Source organism: Pan paniscus, chromosome X, assembly GCF_029289425.2.
Source record: "Pan paniscus chromosome X, NHGRI_mPanPan1-v2.0_pri, whole genome shotgun sequence".
In the NCBI taxonomy this organism is placed as follows: domain Eukaryota; kingdom Metazoa; phylum Chordata; class Mammalia; order Primates; family Hominidae; genus Pan; species Pan paniscus.
In genome coordinates, this window is record NC_073272.2 from 63,105,636 (window position 1) to 63,114,562 (window position 8,927).

At 34.9% G+C, this 8,927-nt stretch overlaps 1 protein-coding gene across 11 annotated transcripts in view; it reads right to left on the reverse strand.

Moving 5' to 3' along the window:
- Positions 1 to 8,361, reverse strand: part of SPIN4 (spindlin family member 4) — a 215,906-nt gene extending 207,545 nt beyond the window's left edge. For 7 of the 11 annotated variants that reach the window (XR_008622830.1, XR_008622831.2, XR_010111302.1 and 4 more), the window contains exon 1: positions 8,090 to 8,335. The gene's annotated coding sequence lies outside the window, so the exon portion shown is untranslated. Of the gene's footprint in view, positions 1 to 8,089 lie in introns of all 11 variants that reach the window. The other 4 variants (XR_008622828.2, XR_008622826.3, XM_055106623.2 and 1 more) reach the window with 2 other exon arrangements.
- Positions 8,362 to 8,927: the final 566 nt, after the last annotated feature.

Consider the following 8,927-nt stretch of genomic DNA (forward strand, 5'->3'; position numbering starts at 1 on the left):
CGGCCATTCTCTTGCAACATTGTATAGTATTGCAGTGGGAATATCTCCACAATGTATTTGACCTTTCCTGTTGATGGGAACTTAGGCTATGTCAAATATTTTTGCTTCTACCAACCATGCCGCAACGAACATTCTTATACATTATCAATGTAGAGTATTATAAAAATATCTATCTCCCAGAAGTAATGGCTATTAAATCCTCAACGAGGTCCAGATAATTTGGTTTCCTTGCTTGAAAGGGACAAATATGCAGAGATGCCTCCATGACCACTCTTAAGCAGCATATTTATGATTATGATGATGGTAATGAGGATGATAATGGTAACTAATATTTGCTGAATACCCAAATGTCTGGCACTTTGCATTTATAAACTTATTTACTTGTCACAAAAAAGCCTGTGAGGTTAGCAATGCCGTATTTCCTCAATTCTAAGATTCACATCTTTTGAGATTTTTGGATTAGGGATGCTGAATTGGTAAGTATAATGCAAATATTCCAAAATTCGAAAAAAAAAAAATCCAAAACCTAAACACTTCTTGTCCCAAGCATTTCAGATAAGGCATACTCAACCTCTATTTACTGGTTGTGACAGCATACAGTATTGCTCTCATTTCATAAATGAGGAAACTGAGATTCAGAGAAGTTAAGTACTCTATTCAACATCAGACATTTAGTAAATGACAATAATGGGACACTCACCCAGGCAATCTGACGTGAGTTTGTACTTTTAACTCCTTTTCCTGAAGTGCATGAAGTTATAGTAACAAGGTAGAACAAATGTTGAGCACCAATCCCCCATGCATACACCACACACATCAAAATGTAGCACTGATTATAAATATCTAGAGGATTTATAGATGGTTTTTATTTACTTATATTCTTCTGCAATTTTCCAGTTTTCTACATTGAATTAGTTTTTTAACATATTGTAGGAAGTCTTGAACTCATACAAAACTAGAGAGAATAATAATCATGAACTCCCCCATATATCCATTACTGAGCTTCAACAATGATTAATTCATCTATTCCTGGACCCATTAGCCAACACTTATTATTTCCAAGCAAATTCCATGCTTCATATTATACCATATGTAAATATTTCTGAATTAATCTCTAAAGACAATGATTTTTAAAAACCATGATCCTATTATCTCAGGTAAAAGTTAATAATAATTATTTAATATCATCACATATCCAGTGTTCAGATATCCCCAATCATCTCATTTTTTAATCTTTCAATATCGAGATAATTTGTCTTAGGTGAAAATTGCAAAAATTTTGTAAAAAAATAGTGCAGAACTTTCTTGAATACTCTTTTCTGCTTCTCCTAATATTATCTGTAGGATCATAATTTAAAATACTACTTAAATCAGGAAATTAACATTGAAACAGTACTATCAACTAATCTACAGATCTTATTAGAATTTCAGCAGTTTTCCCACTGATTTCCTTTCTATGGTTCAATTGCAATCTGGGATCCCATATTGCTTTCAGTTGTCATACCTCCTTAGCCTCCTCCAGTCAATGACAGCCCCTCAGTCTTTCTATATCTTTCATGACCTTGACACTCTGAAATAGTATGGTATGCCAAGCAGTTATTTTCACAATGTCTTTGTAAAAATAAATAAACAGTGGTGTTGCCTCATGAGTGCATTTTGGCAAGAACACCATGGAGGTGATGTTATTTCCTTCTCGGTGCATAGTATCAGAAGGCGCACAAGGTTCACATGTCTTTTATTGGTGACTGGTGATGATGACTTTAATGATTTGGTTTAAAGTGGTTTCCACCAGTTTTCTCCATTGTAAAGTTACTATATTTTCCTTGCAATTAATACGTATCTTATGGGGAGACAGTCTGAGACTACACAGATACCCTATGTCTCATCTTTCCACCCACTAATTTTAGCATCCATTGACGATTCTTGTCTGTAATAAATGTTACAGTGGTTTGTGCTTAATGGTGGCTATTTCTATCACTTTTGCACATTTTTAATTGAAATTCATCTGCAAGAAGAGCTGTTTCCCAAATCTTAACTTTATTATTCATTTATTTATTATATGACTATAGATTTATGGGTATCTATTGTATTATATTATAATCCAAGACTATTACTATTTACTTTTTTGTTCGAATTATCACAGATTTGTTGACTGGGAGCTCCTTCAAGCTTTGTCCGCGTCTTTTCAACATGCCCCCATCATTTATTTATCCTTCCTTACATTTTGGCAACATAAGATGTTTCTGGCTACTCTTGTTTTGTTTCCTGCCCCAGGCTTGAAATCAACCATGACTCCAAAAAGCCCTAATTATTTTTATTGTAAAAAAAATTTAGAAACCACAATCCAGGCATTAAGTATGATCACAGCTAATGTTTTGTCATTGTTTCTAGGTCCTCTCAGTGAACAAAGCTAGGAAATATATGTATGTATACACCCACACAAATATCCACATCTACAATTATTTCTATATCTATCCTTATGTGTGCACATGTGTATATATTGATATATACATATTTACATATTGATAATGTTCTTACATCTATATTTATATATACATATATACACACATTTATACTGATGTCTCTGATTCTAATTCACATAGCTCATTTTAGCCTTCTCCCTTTCCCTTGTTTGTAACTCCTTTTATGAAACCTCTTATTACTCACAACATTTGTTCAGTCCTAATATACCCATTAAGTAATTATAAAATTGTTAACACACACCATTGTAAAAAACAACTTTCTTCACTAGAGTACAACTGCTGTGTACATTTATTTTTGTCTTTAGACTTACAGTATGCATTTTTAATAGTACTTTCCATAGTTACTTAGGTTAGCTTACTTTTTTTCTTCCCCACTCACTTCAGTGTGGTTATATTACTCATTTGTAATATAGCTAGGTTCACTTGTAATGAATTGCATTGAACTTTTGTTTCTTGCAAAATCATGGTTGATTTTAATTATTTGTTTATTTTTGGAGGGTATGTGAAACATTCTCATGGCTCTGTTACAGCTACACAAAAAAGTATATTCACAAAACTGTTGCTCCCCGTTATTTCTACCACCCCCTTCTCATTCTCTCATTCTTTGTACCCCATACACACTAACTACCGGTAGCCTCTCATTAAGTCTCTGGCTTCCTGTATTTCTTTTGCACAATTAAGCAGATATATGTACATATTTTTACACCTCCTTCATCACATGAAGGATAACATATTACAGATATTCTTTTGCCTTTAACACTTTTAATTTAATGATATGTTCCAGAAATCACTCCATATTAGCTCATAATTATCTTCCATTTTCTTTTTTACAGCTTCATGCCACCACACTGTATGAATGTGTCACAGTGTATATGGGTATTTATATTGTTTTCAATATTTTGCAAATATAAATAATGTTGCATATTCACTGAATAACTCTGTGCATATTCACTTTTGTATTGTTGAAAGTGTATCTACAGGGAAAACTTCTAGAAATGGGATTGGTAAGCCAAAAGATAAAGCTGTATTATTTGTTAGGTATAGATAGGATAGATATAAAAATATATGTAGATGTGGATATTTGTGTGGGTGTATACATGCATATATTTCCTAGCTTTGTTCACTGAGAGGACCTAGAAGCAATGCTTTCAAAAGCATTATACTAGCTTGCATTGGCACCAGCAATGTCTTATCTGTCTTTAACAATATGCTTGCTTAAATCAGGATCCAGATAAGCTCTATACGTTGCAAGCAGTTGATACGTTTCTTAATTCTCTTTTAATCTGTAGGTGTTCTGGACTACTCCAATCCCTGTCTGTCTTTTTTTATTTAAATGTATTTGTCTAAAAACCCATATCTGCATTGCAGAGTTTCCCACAGGTTGGATTTTTCTGACTGCATTCAATGATGTCGTTTGTCATGTAATTCTGTGCTTTGCATTTCCCATAAATTATTAAATTTAGAGGCTTGATCAGATTTGAGTGAACTTTTCTGGCAAAAATATTTCATAGAAGGTATTGTGTACCTTACTAAAAGGCACCTTGTGACTGGCAACCTAAAAATTTTTTAAACAGTTTATTATGTACCTTAAAGATGTATTTTTAAGATGAGGAAAAAAGTAAAGAAAAATATTTTCTATGTGTGCCACCACATATAAGCTACTTCAAAAATAATTTATTATTATATTTCATCTGGTAATAAAATTGACATATATTCATCTCAAAAAAAATGGTGAGTAGAACAGTAGATGCTGCTAGACAACATTAGGATGGCTTCCTGGCTCATAAGGATTACCTAATGGTTATGTCTATGTTATTTAACCTGCCTTCACAGCCACCTGTGACTCAAGCTGGGCAATCAGAATCTCTTCACTGGAAATTTAAAACTTGGAGACACAGAGAGAGAAATCATGTTAATAGCAGCACTTTAGAAAACAAATATAGAAAATTATTGTTGCTAACATCCTTGGACAGAGAAGTGCCCTATTCCGGCTTGGGTATTCACTCCTTTGATTCTGAGAGCTAATTAGAACTTCCTCTACCTGACACCAAATCTGCCACTACCTTGATCTTGGACTTCCCAACCTCCAGAAATGTGAAAAATAAATTTCTGTTCCTTATAAGTCATTCAGTTTGTGGTACTTAATTATAGCAGCCCGAACAAACTAAGACATCAACAAAAAAGAACCTTAACAGCTACAATGATACCAATCATTGATCAGAGATGAAATAATTTACCCAAGATGCTATGGGATAGTAATGGGAATCAGATCACCTAACACCCACTAAAAGATTGTACACAACAGGTCCTTCATTATCTTAGTTCTGTAGTATCTTGTCATTTTGGAAATATATCTTCTCTGATGCTAACATGGAAGGTAAAATAAGGGGTCAGAAAACTAAACAAGATAGGTAGTAAACCAGATAAGCTTCTTCTAATACCACAACTCACTGCACAAAACAATAAAGCCCATAAATAACATCATTGGGTACAGGCTATTTCTGGCCCTTACTTTTCTACAAGATCTCTATGCTAGTTATTGAACAGATAGTTGCACTCCCAGGTTTATTGCAGCACTATTTATGATACCAAAGATATGCAATCAACCTAGGTGTTCATCAGTGGATGAATGGATATAGAAAATATGGCATATATACACACACAATGAATTATTGAGCCACAAAAAATAATAGAATCTTGTCATTTACCATAGCATAGCTGGAACTGGAGGGCATTATGCTAAGTGAAATAAGCCAGGCAAACAGAGATAAATGTCACATGTTCTCATATATGGAAACTAAAAAATTCACCTTATGGAGGTAATGAATAGAATGGTGGTTACCAGAGGCTAGGAATTGCAGTTGGGTAGGGGGAGATAAAGACAGGTGGTTAATGGGAACAAAAATACAGTTAGATAGAAGGAAGATCTAGTCTAGCGTTCAGTAGTACAATAGGGCCACTAATAGTTAACAACGATTTATTGTACATTTCAAAACAAGCAGAAGAATATATTGGAATGCTCCCAACACAAAGAAATAATAGTTGATTGAGGTGATGGGTATCCCAGTTACCCAGATTTGATCATTATTCATTGCATGCTTGTATCAAAATATCACATTTACCTCATAAACACATACAACTATTATGTATATATAAAATTAAAAAATTAAAAATAATGTATGCTAGTTATGCTTTTCTGTTTAGGCCGAAGTCATCTCTTTTATGACAGGAAGATGGGAAAGGAGTGCTATCGTTGAAAGTTAATTTATTTCAAACCCTTTACACAGCTTCTTCATTCATGCCTCACAATATCCTGAGAATTAGGTAGCCATTATTCCCGTTTTACAACTGATAAAATAGAAGTATTGCTAGGCCTGGCATGGTGGCTCACACCTGTAATCACAGCACTTTGGGAGGCCCAGGCAGGTGGATCACTTGAGCTCAGAATTTTGAGACCAGCCTTGGCAACATGGTGAAATCCCGTCTCTACAAAAACAAACAAAAATTAGTTGGGCATGGTGGTGGGTGCCTGTAGTCCCAGCTACTCAGGAGGCTGAGGTGGGAGGACTGCTTGAGCCTGGGAGGCAGAGGTTGAAGTGAGCAGAGATTGTGCCACTGCACTTCAGCCTGGGCGACAGAGTGAGACTTTGTCTCAAAAAAAAAAGTGAAATAACTTTTCCAAAGTAATCCATCAAATAATTCATAGAGCAAGGAAATGCATTACAATGTCCATTAACATAAATACATGTACTGAAAACTGAAACAATCAAAGTGGTCATTCATAAAATGGAAAAATAAATTGTGGTAGAGTTACACATTAGAAACAGTACAGTAGGGAAAATAAATTAACTGTCAATAAAAGGTATCAACATAAAGCTCCCAACCATATTTTGACTAAAAACAAGTTGAGAAGAATATATACAGTATACCATTTATATTAGATTTTAAAGGAAGTAAAATATATATTTCTGAGATATAAATGTACATGTGGTAAAAAATTTAAAAAATTATTCATAGAAAAAATAAACACCAAATTCATGATTGGAGTAATGGAATTAAGGAAGGTTACACAGAAGATCTCAGCTGTATTGATCAAATTTTTACTTGTTAAACTAAGCTAAGGCTACAATGGTATCGGTTGAATTTTTCTTTACAACCTTGTGTATTGCTTAATATGTAATACTTTAAAAAAGAAAGTAAATGGTATCTGGAGTATAAAAATTAATGTTGAAATAAATGTACATGGATCTTTAAGAAAAAAAAGAAAGAAAGAAAGTTGGGGAAGGACGTTGAGAAGGAAAGCAGAAGTGGGGAGGAAAAACAAATGCTACAATTCCACTACCCAGAGATTTTCATTGCTAGTTGTTTTGTTCATAATTTCCTATAGCATTTTTTCTGTTCATATAGAAGTATGTATTCACATATATTGTAAAGAAATATTTGATAATATTATGACTACTACTAGAAAACCTATTTTGTAACTTATTTCACAGGCACCAAATCAGTCCCATTTAAAAGGGCCGTATTCTATCCAATCATATTGTTATACCACAATTTATTTTACCAATTCACTATTGATGGGCATTTAGATTATTTCCAAAATGTGCTATTACAAATAATGCTGCAATTAACACATTATATGTGTATGTGCATACCTGTGTGTATTTTCAGTAGTAACTGTGTTGAAAAAAAATTCCTAAGGGTAGAATTTCTAGGTCAAAGATTAAGAGGTTTTCAAGTTTGTTACATATGCCAAATAGCCCAACAATAAATGATTATACTAATTTACACACTTAATACTGTAATTGAGTGCCAGTGTCCCCAAACTCTGCACAACACTGGGCATAAACAGTCTTTTTATCCCCTTGTCAATCATAATCTGCTATTCCGTTTTTTCATGTGCATTTATTAGTGAAGCTGAGTCACTTTTTAAACGTTTACTCACCATACTTGAATAACTTCTTCTGATTTTTTGCCATTTTGTTAACATTTTTGAAGTTTTAATTATTATGGATACATAATAGTTGTACATATTTATGGGGTACATGTGATATTTTGATTAGAACATACAATGTGTAATAATCAAATCAGAGTAGATGGTATAACCATCACCTCAAGCATTTGTCATTTCTTTATGTTAGAATCATCTCAATTCCGCTTTTTAGTTATTTTGAAATACATAATAAATTATTGTTAACTATAGTCGTCCTATTACGCTACCAAACACGAAATCACAAATACCAGGAAAGTTAACGGAGAACTTGATCAGGAGCCAAAATGTTTACATTCGAATTAAGGCTCTGGATTAATGAAAATGCGTAACCAGGAAAAGAAAGAACAAGAATAATGGGGACATAGAGGGTGAGAAAGGAGAAAAACGAGAAGAAAAAGCCATGTAAGGAAAAAGAATTTGCGCCTCAGGGTCCCCCTCCCCCTCTGCCCTGTTCCAGACACCTATTCTCATTCCCGCACTCCTACCCCTGGCGTCCTGCTAGCTGGTCTGGCTTCCTTCCCTCTGGAAAAAGGCCAATTATTCAATAAAGGGAGGATGAGTCCTAGCTCATCCCCACTTCTTGTCTCCTGCCGGGTGTTCAAATACAACTTACCACGCAGTCACCGCCATCCAACTGCATGTCACTCTCCACTTCGCCACGGTCTGAACTCTTGGCCACAAGATCTAAGCCTTCCGGATGCCCCAGCCAGTTCAGGCTGCTGGTCTCTTGTCCCTAAGCCTTTGCCGAGGTAGTCGGCTTACTTGATGCCAGCACACCAGGCCCCCCACCACCCGCTGGAAGCACAGGCCCCAGCTCAGGTCAGGTTCCGGAACCTAGCGTCCCCAGGTTCTCACGTGACTTAGTTTCCCAGGCAATAGCGCTTTTCTCCCGGATGTAGCAGTCAGCTGAAATGGAGAGAGTGCTTCTTAAAGTTAACCCTCAAACCACCATGGCCAGTGAATGCAGAATAAGCCCGCTGAGAGTTTCGTCTATTTCTATGGCATTATGCTGGAAATTATAAAGAAAAGGGATGAAAAAAACTGGAGACTTTTCACCAACAACAACATACAGATCTGTATTATTAGGATTCTTAAAATGAGTATGTGTTGTTTTTATAATTAAACTAACAAAAGGAAAATAAATAATGATGAACAATTAAAGCGGGATTATGTATACAACAAAACCGTATGATTACAACAGCACCTTATGTAGCTTTGAAAATAGGTAATGCTTCATGAGAGAGGTTATAGCAGTGTGCAAATATCAATTCAGACCTTAAACAAGAAGAATATACACACCAAAAGAGATTTTTTTAAACAAAATCTATGCTGTATGTGCCCTATGATTGTCACAGGGCTTAGAACCTGATATTCGGCTATGCATTCCTGTCAGAAAGAGCATGTTGCAGCCATGTCAGAACCAACCAAGGTCAAGAATTTCTTGTGACCAG